The sequence below is a fragment of the Alosa sapidissima genome, chromosome 5, assembly GCF_018492685.1.
Source record: "Alosa sapidissima isolate fAloSap1 chromosome 5, fAloSap1.pri, whole genome shotgun sequence".
Classification (NCBI taxonomy): domain Eukaryota; kingdom Metazoa; phylum Chordata; class Actinopteri; order Clupeiformes; family Clupeidae; genus Alosa; species Alosa sapidissima.
In genome coordinates, this window is record NC_055961.1 from 854,912 (window position 1) to 870,419 (window position 15,508).

The window sequence follows — 15,508 nt, forward strand, 5'->3', positions numbered from 1 at the left end:
TGTGTATGTGTATTTGAATGCAGTAAAGCAATTTGTTACACTCGTTATACTTCCTGACACTGAGGCCGTCGGCCCGCCGGCCCACAGTTGCAAGGGTGGTTTTTCCGCTCACAGGCCCTAGGGGGAAGCGAGACGGCCACCATTCAACCCGAAAAAAGTCATATAAACATTCCAATGACTCTGAAGCTGTTAAATGAAGGTAAATTAAGTGAAAAAACTTGCATATTAAGCTAAAAAACCTGCATAGTGTGCCTTTAATACTTAGATGTCAACATACAGTAGACATGCAAGACATACATAATGGATGCATATATTTAAGTATTGATTGTATGTATGACTAAAGCATCCTCTAAATGAGCAGACATACACAACATACATAATGGATGCATATATTGTGATGGCTAAAACATACATAATGGATGCTTAAATTGTGATGGCTAAAACATACATAATGGATGCATATATTGTGATGGCTAAAACATACATAATGGATGCATATATGTAAGTATTGATAGATGTATGGCTAAGACATCCTGTAAATGAGCAAATGTAAGGCAGTTATAACTATAGAAATCTCAAATGCAACTGAAGGTAAAGGCCTCTCTGTCAGGACACGAGCGGTGCCTAGAGGAAGATGGAGTTGATGAGAGCATCTCAGAGTAAAACGCAGTTTTGTTTAGGCCAAGCCCAGACACCACACAAGGCATACTGAGTGTCTCTGAAGGACACGAACGGACGCCCCTGTAGTCTGTCCACGGCCCACACTAAAACCTTTGAGATAAATGCCTGCTGACATCAATTAATGTCGCCTCAAAGGTTTTGCCATGATTTTGTGTATACTTCCACTATACTTACTTTTGACGGTCACCGGGAGGACTGTTATTAAAAACATAGCTCTCAAAAGAAACTACACGTCTCTATCACACAGGGTTAGATTCCCTGTAATAATGCAGGTCGTCATGGGAACAGACAAAAATGCCTTGGCAGGCAGCTCATACCACCCCCTGGAGACGGCACATATTTTGTAAGCACTTGTCTCGTCCCAACTACGGAATGAGCAGAGAGCCTGTGCCGCATCCCTGTACTCGCCTCTATGTGCATTTAGAAAACTGTTCACTTATAATGGGGTTAGTGCTTCTTAGTTGTTGCTATGAGGATTCAAATGGTTCTAAATGTGGCATTTAGGTTTATAATATTACCATGTACCAAGTACCAGTTGCCCATCACCGGCTTGCACCCAGGACATGTGAGCATAGGCGTTTTAATTTCGTAACATCGCAACACTGAATTGATTACTGCTTGATAATTTTGTTTGAAATGGAAGGCTGTGAATAACAATTTGAAAACACACGTTAAAAATGACAAAAACGAAAACCACAAATTGACAAGTACAGATATTGCGTAGTTCTGTTGTCCAATCCCTGGGCAAGTACAGATATTGCGTAGTTCTGTTGTAGTTCTGTTGTCCAATCTCTGGGCAAGTGCAGATATTGCGTCGTTCTGTTTGTCCAATCCCTGGGGGCATCATGTGGATGCTATAATCTGTTTGTCCACATCAGTGCTTTTCTGATGGCAAACATATTGAGTATGTTTGTGTAAAGTCAAAAAATGTGTTTGTGTGTTTTGGAGCCATTCCTGATGGCATCTTATGTGGCCTTGTTCTGGTCCTGATCTGGTCCGGTTCTGGCCTTGTTCTAGCCCTGATCTAGTCCGGTTCTGGTCCTGATAGCCTGTTAATCTAACATGTTAAATTGGAGGATATGCTAACATGATAAGCTAACATATTGAACATGTTCAACATGTTGGCGTATCCTCCAATGCAACACGTTAGCTATTCCTCCAATGCAACATGTTAGCATGTACTCCAAATAAGTATATATATATATAAGTATAAGTACATATACTCTTTTGATCCTGTGAGGGAAATTTGGTCTCTGCATTTATCCCAATCCGTGAATTAGTGAAACACACCCAACACACAGTGAGGTGAAGCACACACTAAACCTGGCGCAGTAAGCTGCCTGCAACAACAGCGGCGCTAGGTGAGGGGTTAGGTGCCTTACTCAAGGGCACTTCAGCCGTGCCTACTGGTCGGGGTTCGAACCGGCAACCCTCCGGTAACAAGTCCGAAGCGCTAACCAGTAGGCCACAGCTGCCCCAAATGACCTCTTCCTTGAGGAGTCAGGAATGATTTCACTTGTTAAGAGGAAAAAAACACCTAACCAACAAGACAGTGATCTCTATCATGGAGTTTCACATTACTGAAACAACAACAATACAACAATACAAGAGCCACTATTTACAGGGCTTAATTAACTACAGGGCTTAATGCATCAGGGCTGTGCCATTGTGTTCCTGCTGGCTGTTATATATATATACAGGGCGTACCATGGCTTCCTGCGTGGGTCTCACACCTTGGACACCAACACTGCGGAGAGACTGAGAGCATTCATGTCTATTTGGCCATCTGCCCTATTTAAACAACCCATGGAAGCGTGTCTGTTGGGCAGTTGTGTTGAATGGCAGCCATTAGTGTGAACAAACCTATTGAAATTATGTAAAGAAAAGTACTAACTGCTGCACAGGATATAATCAGCTTTTAAAGTTTACTTTATACTTTTTATCACTTCATACTTTTCCTTGAGGTATCAATACTCCATATCTCAGTCTTATTCAAATAAACAGTCTGATGAATGACCCCTGGGTAATAGAGCCAGTAAGTAGTGGCCATGGCAACAGAGCTTTGGGATCACTCACTGACTCCGTCTCCTGCTGTGCAAAGAAGTGCTACACTTTAGTCATCATTGTAAAAGGGAGATTTTGACCAAGGCTCTTTAGTCATCATTGTAAAAGGGAGATTTTGACCAAGGCTCTTTAGTCATCATTGTAAAAGAGGTGATTTTGACCAAGGCTCGTAACACCTGTGACCGCCATCACCATCATCAACATCATCAACGTCATAATCTTCATCATCATCATCAACATCATCATCTTCATCCACATCCTTATCAACATAGTCATCATCACCATTATCATCATCATCATCATCACCATCATCATCCTTATATCAACATTGTCATCATCATCATCACTGTCATCAAGATCATCATTACCATCATCATCATCACCATCGTCATCATCATCATCATCGTCATCATCATCATCATCATCACCATCATCATCATCATCATCATCATCACCATCATCATCATCACCAGCATCATCATCAAGATCATCCTCAACATTATCATCATCATCATCATCATCATCACCAGCATCATCATCAAGATCATCCTCAACATTGTCATCATCATCATCATCATCATCCAGATCAAGATTAAGATCATCAGTCAGTGTAGTACTTTACAATGTTTCTGGTCGCTGCCATCTTGTGAGAATAAAGTCTGTACAAGTTGATTACCGAAGTCTCCTACTTTTGTGTCAATTGACAGTAGCTTGTGCTGCATTCAGTAATCAACATGTATTGACTTCTCCTAGCAAGATGGCGGTGACTGAAGACATTCACATTTATTCATATAGCAGACGCTTTCATCCAAAGTGTCTCTGTCAATTACATTACAAGGGCTACTCTCCCCAGAGCAACTCAGGGTTAAGTGCCTTGCTCAAAGGCACAACTTTGGAAGCCAGGAATTGCACCCACAACTTTTCAGGATACTGCATGCTAGCCAAGCTCCTTAACCGCAACGCTACCACTGCATGCTAGCCAAGCTCCTTAACCGCAACGCTACCACTGCATGCTAGCCCAGCTCCTTAACCGCAACGCTACCACTGCATGCTAGCCCAGCTCCTTAACCGCAACGCTACCACTGCATGCTAGCCCAGCTCCTTAACCGCAACGCTACCACTGCATGCTAGCCCAGCTCCTTAACCACAACGCTACCACTGCATGCTAGCCCAGCTCTTTAGCCGCTACGCTACCACTGCATGCTAGCCCAGCTCCTTAGCTGCTACGCTACCACTGCATGCTAGCCCAGCTCCTTAGCTGCTACGCTACCACTGCATGCTAGCCCAGCTCCTTAGCTGCTACGCTACCACCGCCGGCAGGTAATGCCACATTCTTACTGTGGCACTAGGAAAAACAGCTTTGCACATGAAAACTTTGGTCAACTGCCATTGTTTATCAAAGTGATGTATAAATAAATTGACATCTTCAAGACCCCACAACATCAGTAGAAGAAACCATCAAACTCATTGACACATTCTCTAAAATTTCTGAATACTCAATCAATTGGAATAAATCTGCAGTTCTCCCATTACATCCCAACAGCTGGGATGTGACAGCCAACTCTTCACCTATCCCACTCTGCACTAACTATATCACTTACTTAGGGATAAAAGTCTCCCCCAGGCTGTCAGACTTATTTAGCCAAAATTATTCCCCTCTACTCACTTCAATAGATGATGACCTTCAACGCTGGAAGAACCTCCCATTATCCATCATGGGCAGATATATACTATACTATATAGAAACCAAAAGCAATGGGAGGACTAGAGGCCCCACACTTCCAGCACTATGACCTGGCCAACCAGTTCCACTCCATCCACAAATGGCTACACCCCACCCCCTCAGACAACACCTGGTTAGACCTAGAACAAACAATCTGTAAAGAAATTAAAATTGCAGATCTCCCTTTCTGCAGTCAGTCGGTCAAAAAACATCCATCCTTCAAAGCCCCAACAATTTCAGCTACTCTGACAGCCTGGTGGAGATTCTACCACATCACTGATTCACCTATAGCACCATCAATTCGCACCCCGATTTGGAATAACCCAGATTTCACCGTCAATAAAAAAAACACTTAACTTTCACACATGGATGGGAAAGGGCATCACTCACCTTCAACACATTCTTCAAGACAATAATCTGGCCTCATTTTCCTGTTTGGTCCAGAAGCACGGCATCGAGAGTAAACACTTCTTACAATACCTGCAAATTAAATCATCTATCCTAGGAAAAATTAACATCCAGACAGCTAACCTTGACATTCCCCCACCAATCTCAGAGCTGCTTAATATTCCCTCTCCCAAAAAAATACTCTCCCAAATTTACAAAATTATATCTCGTTCAGAAAAAACAATTGGCCTGCCATATCACAAATGGGAATCAGACTTATCAATTACTCCCGGTGCCGACTTCTGGACCAAAATGTGCAAAAACATCTACCTCATGACAAAGAATAGTAATCTACAACTAATACAATACAAGGTTCTCCACAGATTCCACTTCACTGCACATAAATTGGCTAAAATGGGGTTTGGCTTGGATCTTTGCACTCACTGCACACAAAATAACCCAGATACATACATTCATGCGGTTTGGCATTACACTCCAATCAACCACTTCTGGGTGAGTGTCACAAAATCTCTCTCTTCCATCTTTGGCTGTCACATCCCAGCATCCCCCTCCTTATGCATACTTGGTGATACATCCACAGTTAATTTAAGCAACTCCTGCAATAAAACACTGCTGGCAGCTCTTGACTATCGCCAAGAAAACAATCCTCATGAACTGGAAATCTAAGAAAAAAGCTCACATCACTCATTGGAAAAACTTGTTAACAGACTATATATCATTAGAAAACCTATCAACTACAAACTTAATCAATACTCAGGATACAACCTCTCCTTGGTACCCCTTTATCACCTACTTACAGTCCTGACCCTCTTTGCCTGAGTTCCATCTCCACACCATCATAACACACTTCATCAACAGATACACATATCATCGAACACTGGGAAGGGGAGGGTAGCTGGAACTATTATTAGTAGTAGTAGTAATATAAATAGCATCCCCTTCTTTCCCTCCCCCTTTTATTTACATTCTCTGATAACTTTACTAATTTCACTCTTTCTCTCTGCCTCTCCCATCGTTATTCTGACGGGGCCCCATTGGATGGCTTGGGAGACTCGGTCCTGGCGGGTCGCTGTGTGGTTTTGGCATTGGTTGGGTCCTGTGGGTTATCTATTGGCCCTGGGCCCCCGGTGTGCACCCTCCTCATACGCTCATGCACACGCCTTGTCCTGGAAGCACACAGCACGCTTTACTTTCTTTTAATTGCACTACACGTTAGGTGACATACATCAAACATAAACAAAAACTACAAAACAGGCTAGGGTAAGAGTGGAGTGCAGGTAGATGCCTCATCAGGTGTCTGCATGCCTCACTTATTTTAATGCACACATTACAGAGGAGGCATACATCTTACACAGGGTAAGTGTGGTGTGCATGGGGAAATCCTGACAGATATTCACCATGCATGCCCACTTCTTTTAATGCTACACTCTAGATAGACCCCTCAACCTAGCCATTCACATACTGTACATATTTAGGTCAAGAGTGGCGTGTTGGGTGAAGGTCTGGGGGCGAGGTGTGGTTGGTCGTGGTAGTGGGGGATGTGTGCATATGCTGGGGGCCTGGGGGGATGGGTGGCACGCAGGTCCTCCCCTCTGTCAGCTCGTCGCAGTATAACTGCAGGGGCTGGGTGGAACTGTGGCCATTAATGGGTGCCCAGGTTGGCAATCAGTCAGGCAATCAACCAGGCAATCAGTTATTCCTATTATTATACTTATCATTAATAGAATAATTACAACTCCTCTCCTCTGAAACCCTCCCTCTCTATGTTCCAGCTTCTCTCCTCCTGGCCCAACAGCAAGCCAGCCTTATACATATGCACACACACACACACACACACACACACACACACACACACACACACACACACATCCTCACATACTCACTACCCCTCACCCCCCATCCCCACCCCCATCCCAACACCACCTCATTCACACTCTCAGAGCTACCATCCGCTAACCTGGCAATAGCCAGATGAATTTGAACCGATCCATTGAAGTGTTGCTTCAGAAGGCTGGGCCTAATCAAAATCTGCTTGCATATGATTGAATAAGCCACTTGTCCGTCATCTATTGACGTGCTACTTCAACCACTCACATCGAAGCCAACCCGTGACGCTAATAACAGACTCACAGTCGCTTCTACGCTATGTCACATCTATGAAACTCCCGCCCTGCGTCCTGATTGGCTAAACCATAAAGTCGGTTGCAGAAATCACTCTCAATGGAAGAGGTCCCAGATGGATGTGAGTGAAGCTAGGCGGAGCTAAGCGGAACGACATTCATCTGGCTAGGGTCAGGTTAACCATCCGCACCCCACCCCCCCCATCCCCCCTTCTTTTCATTCCGGTCATCAATTTCATCCCTGATAATCATATCTGTAATCATCCTGGACGCTAATCCATCCTTAGCCTTTCTGTTATTAATGTTATGTTGTGTTATGTTTGTGGAAGCCAAGTCAATGTGATGTCTTGTTAAGTTGTGTTTACAGTCTTGTTAAGTTGTGTTTACAGTATGTGTTTATGTAATGTACATCTGTTTGTCGTATGTAGTATTCTTGTGCATGTCGTAGTGTTGCATTTTCTGTAATGTCAATGATGTTTGCAAATAAAAAAAAAATTAAAACATTTCCCCATAGACTTCCCCATAGCTGACATTATCCCAAATGTTTCTCCATAATGACTGCAATGATCCCAACACCTTTTATTTTATAAGATGGCTGATTCCATTCGTTATATCTCACAAAGGTGACAATGACAATTGTATTTATAGATAGGTGGGATAGGCCCCTGTGAGGGTTATATTGCTGTATAAGGCAGATTAACATTTACATCATCATTTGTTTTATCTCCTCACATGGAGACCTTTGTGTTTTCTGTGAGCCTATTACGCATGAATGTAATAATCAGATTGGGTGCTTAGCAACAGCATTTGGCCGTCCTTATCATGAGAATGAGGAAGCGGAGAGCCAGATGTTCCTTGAATAGAGGAGTGTTCCATCACTGAGTATTCCATCACTGAGTGTTCCATCACTGAGTATTCCATCACTGAGTGTTCCATCACTGAGTGTTCCATCGCTGAGTGTTCCATCGCTGAGTGTTCCATCACTGAGTGTTCCATCACTGAGTGTTCCATCACTGAGTATTCCATCACTGAGTGTTCCATCGCTGAGTGTTCCATCACTGACACTTTGCCTTCGTACACACAAAGGACATGAAATTGTCCTGAATGCTTATCTCAGAGCAGAGTTGCAGAGACACACACACACACACAGACACCAACACACACACACACACACACACACACATACACACACAGACACACACACATACACAAACACACACATTCACACGTACACACACACACATATACACACACACACACACACACACACCCATACACAGACATACACACACACACACACATATATACACACACATACACACACACACACCCATACACAGACATACACACACACACACACATACACACACACACACACACACACACACACACACACACACACACATATACACACACACACACACATACACACACACACACACACAGACACAAACACATATACACACACACACACACACACACACACACATACACACACACACACATACACACACAGACACACACACACACACACACACACATATATACACACACATACACACACACACACACACACATATATACACACACATACACACACACACACACACTAACTTTTTCCCGCTTTCTTCCCGTTTTAATATTTTCCCGTAAAATATCTGGTATTTCAATACCCTCGTGACATTAACCCTACCACTGGACCGGTCAGTCTCTGTGCTGTTGTTCTTTTGCACACACACACACACACACACACACACACACACACACACACACACACACTATACATAATGTACACACACACCACTGAACCGGTCAGTCTCTGTGCTGTTGTTCTGTTGCTATTCCAGCTAAACAGATGTTTTGCGCGCTTGTAGGTGACCTTAAAGTGATAAGCCTAGATAATGGTGTGGTTTATGTAAGAACACGATTTGATGCCAATCTGCAAACAAAGTCACGTTAGACCTATAGCTCCACACCTCGCTTAGTTAGTGCAGCAGGTTAGACCTATAGCTCCACACCTCGCTTAGTTAGTGCAGCAGGTTAGACCTATAGCTCCACACCTCGCTTAGTTAGTGCAGCAGGTTAGACCTATAGCTCCACACCTCGCTTAGTTAGTGCAGCAGTTTTGTACTCAGGTTGCCACATGCCAACGTGGTTTGGGAAACACCGTGTCTGGCTCTGTGTTATCCACAAAGGCTGTTTTTAATACCCATTCTGCTACCAGGCTGACTTCCTCTGTATGGTGTGGTAACAATGTTTAACTCATTGAATGCCAAGCTGTTTTCAGAAGCTTTGTCCTAGAGTGCCAGCAATCTTTATTGATGATTTTTGTACAGCCACAGCATATTCTGTGTTATAGCTATGAACACATACAATAGCTCGTTTGAAAGGTGAGACTTTAAGCTCTCAGTGGGTGCAAACCACCAAACTACACGCCTCTGTTCCTGAGAAATCAACAAGTATTTACATCTATCTTCTAACTATCTACATGACTGTCATTTTGTCAAATACACTAGGCTGTATCCAGCTTTTAATTAATGGACTTGAAATAAAAGCTTTTTTTCTCAGTCATGGCCTAAACCAACACCCAAATCGCACTGACTGATAGCAAAATATCAATAGCTTTTCCAGGCTAATCTGAGTTAAAAGCAGAACATGTAGCCAGGAGAGAGTGCTGGGTAGAGGTGTGGGTCAGAGTGCTGGGTAGAGGTGTGGGTCAGAGTGCTGGGTAGAGGTGTGGGTCAGAGCGCTGGGTAGAGGTGTGGGTCAGAGTGCTGGGTAGAGGTGTGGGTCAGAGTGCTGTGTAGAGATGTGGGTCAGAGTGCTGGGTCAGAGCGCTGGGTAGAGGTGTGGGTCAGAGCGCTGGGTAGAGGTGTGGGTCAGAGCGCTGGGTAGAGGTGTGGGTCAGAGCGCTGGGTAGAGATGTGGGTCAGAGTGCTGGGTCAGAGCGCTGGGTAGAGGTGTGGGTCAGAGTGCTGTGTAGAGATGTGGGTCAGAGTGCTGGGGAGAGGTGTGGGTCAGAGTGCTGGGGAGAGGTGTGGGTCAGAGTGCTGGGGAGAGGTGTGGGTCAGAGTGCTGGGTAGAGGTGTGGGTCAGAGTGCTGGGTAGAGGTGTGGGTCAGAGCGCTGGGTAGAGATGTGGGTCAGAGTGCTGGGTAGAGATGTGGGTCAGAGCGCTGGGTAGAGGTGTGGGTCAGAGTGCTGGGTAGAGGTGTGGGTCAGAGTGCTGGGTAGAGGTGTGGGTCAGAGTGCTGGGTAGAGGTGTGGGTCAGAGTGCTGGGTAGAGGTGTGGGTCAGAGCGCTGGGGAGAGGTGTGGGTCAGAGCGCTGGGTAGAGGTGTGGGTCAGAGCGCTGGGTAGAGGTGTGGGTCAGAGCGCTGGGGAGAGGTGTGGGTCAGAGTGCTGGGTAGAGATGTGGGTCAGAGTGCTGGGTAGAGATGTGGGTCAGAGTGCTGGGTCAGAGCGCTGGGTAGAGGTGTGGGTCAGAGTGCTGTGTAGAGATGTGGGTCAGAGCGCTGGGTAGAGGTGTGGGTCAGAGTGCTGGGTAGAGGTGTGCGTCAGAGTGCTGGGTAGAGATGTGGGTCAGAGTGCTGGGTAGAGATGTGGGTCAGAGTGCTGGGTCAGAGCGCTGGGTAGAGGTGTGGGTCAGAGTGCTGTGTAGAGATGTGGGTCAGAGTGCTGGGTAGAGGTGTGGGTCAGGGGAGAGTGCTGCAGGGTAGTAGAGTGCTGCAGGGTAGTAGAGTGTTGCAGGGGTAGTAGAGTGCTGCAGGGGGTACTGAGTCTGAGTCTGCTGGCCATCAGGGTCCAGTACAGCCGGTACGAAGAGGGAGCAGTTTACCCCCACCAGTTTACTGCCACCCTCACATCACAGTTTACCCCCACCAGTTTACTGCCACCCTCACATCACAGTTTACCCCCCAACCCCACCTTCCATAACACTGCCACTCTCGCATCACAGTTTACCCCCAGAGAGAGGTCAGAGGTCCAGAGACGCACGTCCACAGAGGCTGCGCTACCCTCTGGGGAGTCACCAATAGGCTTGGGAATCGGTTCCAGGTATCGGTAAGGAACCGGTTCCAAATATTCCGATCCATCGGAATTGTACACATCCAAACGTTAACGATTCCACTAACGATTTCAATAAAAAGCTTTGTTTTAGAAATGTTTACTTTTTAAGAAATTTTAAAGTATTCAAAGTATTCTGTATTGTTATTGCAGACTTGATATTCATTCTCTAAAACCACTTTAAATTAGACATTCAAAGCCAACAACTCAAAACCATCCTATAAGTATTCAGCAAATGGTACAGGAATCAATATAGGAATCGATAAGGAATCGCATTGACAAGCAGACTCGAAATTGGCATCGATATCGTTAATTTCTTAACGATGCCCATCCCTAGTCACCAACACACCGTCCACAGCTCGGGACAGACCACATGGAGGTAACCTCCATTTATATGAGGCGTCGTTTCACAGACGACCTGAGGAGGGCGCTCTAGCCAGATGACCAGAGGGCGTCTCTACGCTGCCCTTCAGTCCAGTTCAATTTCTATTTCAGTCCTACCTGTTTATGAGGCTAAACAGCACACACACACACACACACACACACACACACACACACACACACACACACACACCTGTTTGGTCTGCTTCACTCTGTCTGGCCTTTTATGAGGCTAAGCAAAACAAACACACAGCAGGGGCCTGCCCAGCAGAGACAGGAAGAAGCCACACACTCAGAGGCGCTTTAGTCCGATGAAAGAGAAGAACACACACACACACACACACACACACCACACACACACCAGAGGAGCTTTAGTCTGGACCTGATGAAAGAGAAGAACCGCTATTGGTGCGCCCAGACATTAGTGCAGCCGCGATGTACAGTATGCGTGTGTGTGTGTGTGTGTGTGTGTGTGTGTGTGTGTATGCGTGTGTGTGTGTATAGGTGTATGTGTGGGGTGTGTGTGTGTGGGGGGGGGGGGGGGGGCGTGTATGTGTATGTGTGTGTGTGTGTGTGTGTGTGTGTGGGGTGTGTGTGTGTGGTGTGTGTGTGTGTGTGTGTGTGTGTGGGCGGGGGGGGGGGGGGTGGGGGGTTGTTTTCTACCTCCACAGGGCACTTCCTAACAGTCAGTCTGTAAAACAGGTGCGGCCCTCATCTCTCATCTGGCCCTCATCTGGCCCTCATCTGGCCCACAGGTGAAGGTGAGCGCAGGGCCGTGGGAGCTGTCTGGCCCACTTCCTTTGCTAACAGGGATGTGTGCACTACAGGAGTAAGTGTCCCGAGCAGCCTAGCTGTCAATCATGGCACTGTTCTATTTAACCTGACTCACTTTAGTTATCATGCTACAGTAGGATACTCACTTTAGTTACATTCACTTTAGTTATAATGCTACAGTAGGATATTCACTTTAGTTATCATGCTACAGTAGGATACTCACTTTAGTTACATTCACTTTAGTTATAATGCTACAGTAGGATATTCACTTTAGTTATAATGCTACAGTAGGATACTCACTTTAGTTACATTCACTTTAGTTATAATGCTACAGTAGGATATTCACTTTAGTTATAATGCTACAGTAGGATACTCACTTTAGTTATCATGCTACAGTAGGATATTCAAGAAGGAAAATGAGTGTGTTTTCTGAGGGCATTATTGTGCCATAACACACACACTGTTGGCTAACAGCACTTCATTGCTGTTTTCAGATGTTTGAAAACACTATAAATAAACCCCAAGAAAACACTATAAATAATCCCTAAATCACACAGAAACAAACTGAGTACAGGCAGATTCTGCAGAGTCCCTTCTGAATATTCCCAGATCTGCTGACTAGATCTCCTAAACCCCAGAACGCGGGGAGTGAGCCCAGGTCGTAGCGCTCTGCTCCGAAAGCGCTCCCCAGTATTGCTAAATGGAGTACACACTTCAGAGATTTCACACAGACCACCTCTGACAATGTCAGCGAAAATATGAATCTCTGTGTATGTGTACGCTACGTGTGTGTGTGTGTGTGATCGCCAGAACAATGTGACACTGTAAGGTAATCGGAGTTAATCCCCAAACATGCGTAGCCTGTAAACACTCACCTCCTCCACACCTGCTTAATCCGCTTCACACAAGGTTACCGAAACGAGTTCCGCAAAGTGCAAGATTTCTGTAGTTTTAGACGGAGAGCACTCCTGTGCAGTTACACTAAATCGAGGTTTTGTAGGACGAATTATTACAAAATGTTGCCCCAACAGGTTTCCCTGTCAAAAAAGACGCTCGTAACGACTTGCACCCTCAACAGGAATTCCTCATTTTAAAATAATTAAACATAAAGACATTAGCCGTGCTGTCCAGCTGCCAGTGTGTATAGGCCTATTCTCCTTACGATCACTTATTGGTAGTTTCGTGTGTTTCCAAAGACTGCAGAACAGTGAATCACCAGGCACTCAACTCTCGGTACGAGATCTCGAGGCTAATCCATCTGAAAGCGTGTGGGCGGAGCAGTGTCCAGAACCCGGTCACCAGCAGAGGGAATCTTTTCAGATACTCAGAGACAGTGCGCACACCCGGGCCGAGGTTTAGGTAACTCAGATACTCAGAGACAGTGAGTGCGGACACCCGGGCCGAGGTTTAGGTAACTCAGATACTCAGAGACAGTGCGCACACCCGGGCCGAGGTTTAGGTAACTCAGATACTCAGAGACAGTGAGTGCGGACACTTAACCCGGGCTGAAGTGTAGGTAATAACTCATTACATCATGTAGGCCTTTTTGTCACACACGAATAGTTTTCACTTGCTACCATTGCATCTTCGCATTTTTACAATTTCATATAGCCTACAGTAGCCTACCCACCAGAATTATTGCCATATTTGGTAAAGTTGACTAAAAACAGGTAGGCCTAGGCTATAAAAAAATATTTGTTAAACATATTTCTTTATTTTTGTCAGAATAAATTTGCTTCCCTTCAAGGTTGTATTTTTCTTCAAAATATTACCAAAATATTATTACTTATACATGTTTTTAGTCAACTTTACCAAAGGTGGCAATAATTCTGGAGGGTAGCCTACTGTAGACTAGTGAGGCTTATCATTGGCAGTGCTTAAATGTTATTGTCATTTTCATGTGTCAAATTATATCCATAAGGCGTCACATTTGAGCAACAACATGGTCATTTATAGGCCTACTGATTTGGCCTCATTACTGTCTATGCTCTGGCCTCTCTTGGGCCCCCTCAGGATGGTCAGTCATTAGTCCGACTACAGGAAGGCCAACGGCTCTATTCCAAGAATGACATGTCGAGATTTGCTCAAGGGGATTATGTAACGTCCTAATCTGCAGTCTTCAGCAGTGTCTGTCTGTCTGTCCACTCCAGTAGACAGACACACTGAAGTCCAGTGCTGCTGCTGCCTGCCTGCCTGGTATTGCTATTGCCCTGGATCACATAATACAGCCATTATCCAGCAAGGCAACGCAACTAGGCCACTTGGAAATAATTAAAGACTTTTTGTGCTATTATCTAGCTCTTTATGTAATGAGTCCCGGCTGGACAGGTGTGTGGAGTTATGCACCCATGGGCTGACCATAGATGTAACCATGACATATATATATTGTCTGTCTATATTGTCTGTCTGAAGAGGTAGCTTTAAAGGCAGTGAAAATCCCACACCACCATGATGAGCCTTCAGATTCATCAGGTCTGGCAGTGCACTGCGAAACTTGACGATGCATTTGGCGACACCTAGAGGTAGTCCTTGGTCTGTGGAGTGATTTGCTGATAGATGTATTTGTATTAACTCATTGAATGTATTTGTATTAACTCATTTTTTTCTGTTTTTTTTTTTTCTAGAAATGGAGATATAATGTCTTTCATGAAATATGAAGTGTTGCCTGTAAAGTTTCCGGGAAGTGACCTGGCGAGACTGCCACCTAGTGATAGAACTACGAAAATGGCCTGAGCTGACGTGCAGGGAGGGAAGAAGGAGAAGGAGAGAGAAGGAGGGAGGGAGAGAAGGAGAGAGAGAGAGAAGGAGGGAGGGAAGAAGGAGAGAGAGAGAGAAGGAGGGAGAGAAGAAGAAGGAGAGAGAGAGAGAAGGAGGGAGGGAAGGAGAAGGAGAGAGAGAGAGAGAAGGAGGGAGGGAAGAAGGAGAGAGAGAGAGAAGGAGGGAGAGAAGAAGAAGGAGAGAGAGAGAGAAGGAGGGAGGGAAGGAGAAGGAGAGAGAGAGAGAAGGAGGGAGGGAAGGAGAAGGAGAGAGAGAGAAGGAGGGAGAGAAGGAGGGAGGGAAGAAGGAGAGAGAGAAGGAGGGAGGGAAGAAGGAGAGAGAGAGAGAAGGAGGGAGAGAAGAAGAAGGAGAGAGAGAGAGAAGGAGGGAGGGAAGGAGAAGGAGAGAGAGAGAAGGAGGAGAGAGAGAGAGAAGGAGGGAGGGAAGAAGAAGGAGAGAGAGAGACATTGAGAACTTTGAAAAAGCACTGGTAGTTTACTTACAAGACGATTTATACAGACAGTATCTTCACGAAGT

At 45.3% G+C, this 15,508-nt stretch overlaps 1 protein-coding gene across 2 annotated transcripts in view; it reads right to left on the bottom strand.

Moving 5' to 3' along the window:
• The window catches only part of gdpd5a (glycerophosphodiester phosphodiesterase domain containing 5a), a 54,908-nt gene extending 41,445 nt beyond the window's left edge, over nt 1-13,463 (bottom strand). The window contains exon 1 of one of the 2 annotated variants that reach the window (XM_042092058.1): nt 13,093-13,463. The gene's annotated coding sequence lies outside the window, so the exon portion shown is untranslated. Of the gene's footprint in view, nt 1-13,089 lie in introns of both variants that reach the window. The other variant, XM_042092056.1, reaches the window with a different exon arrangement.
• Nucleotides 13,464-15,508: the final 2,045 nt, after the last annotated feature.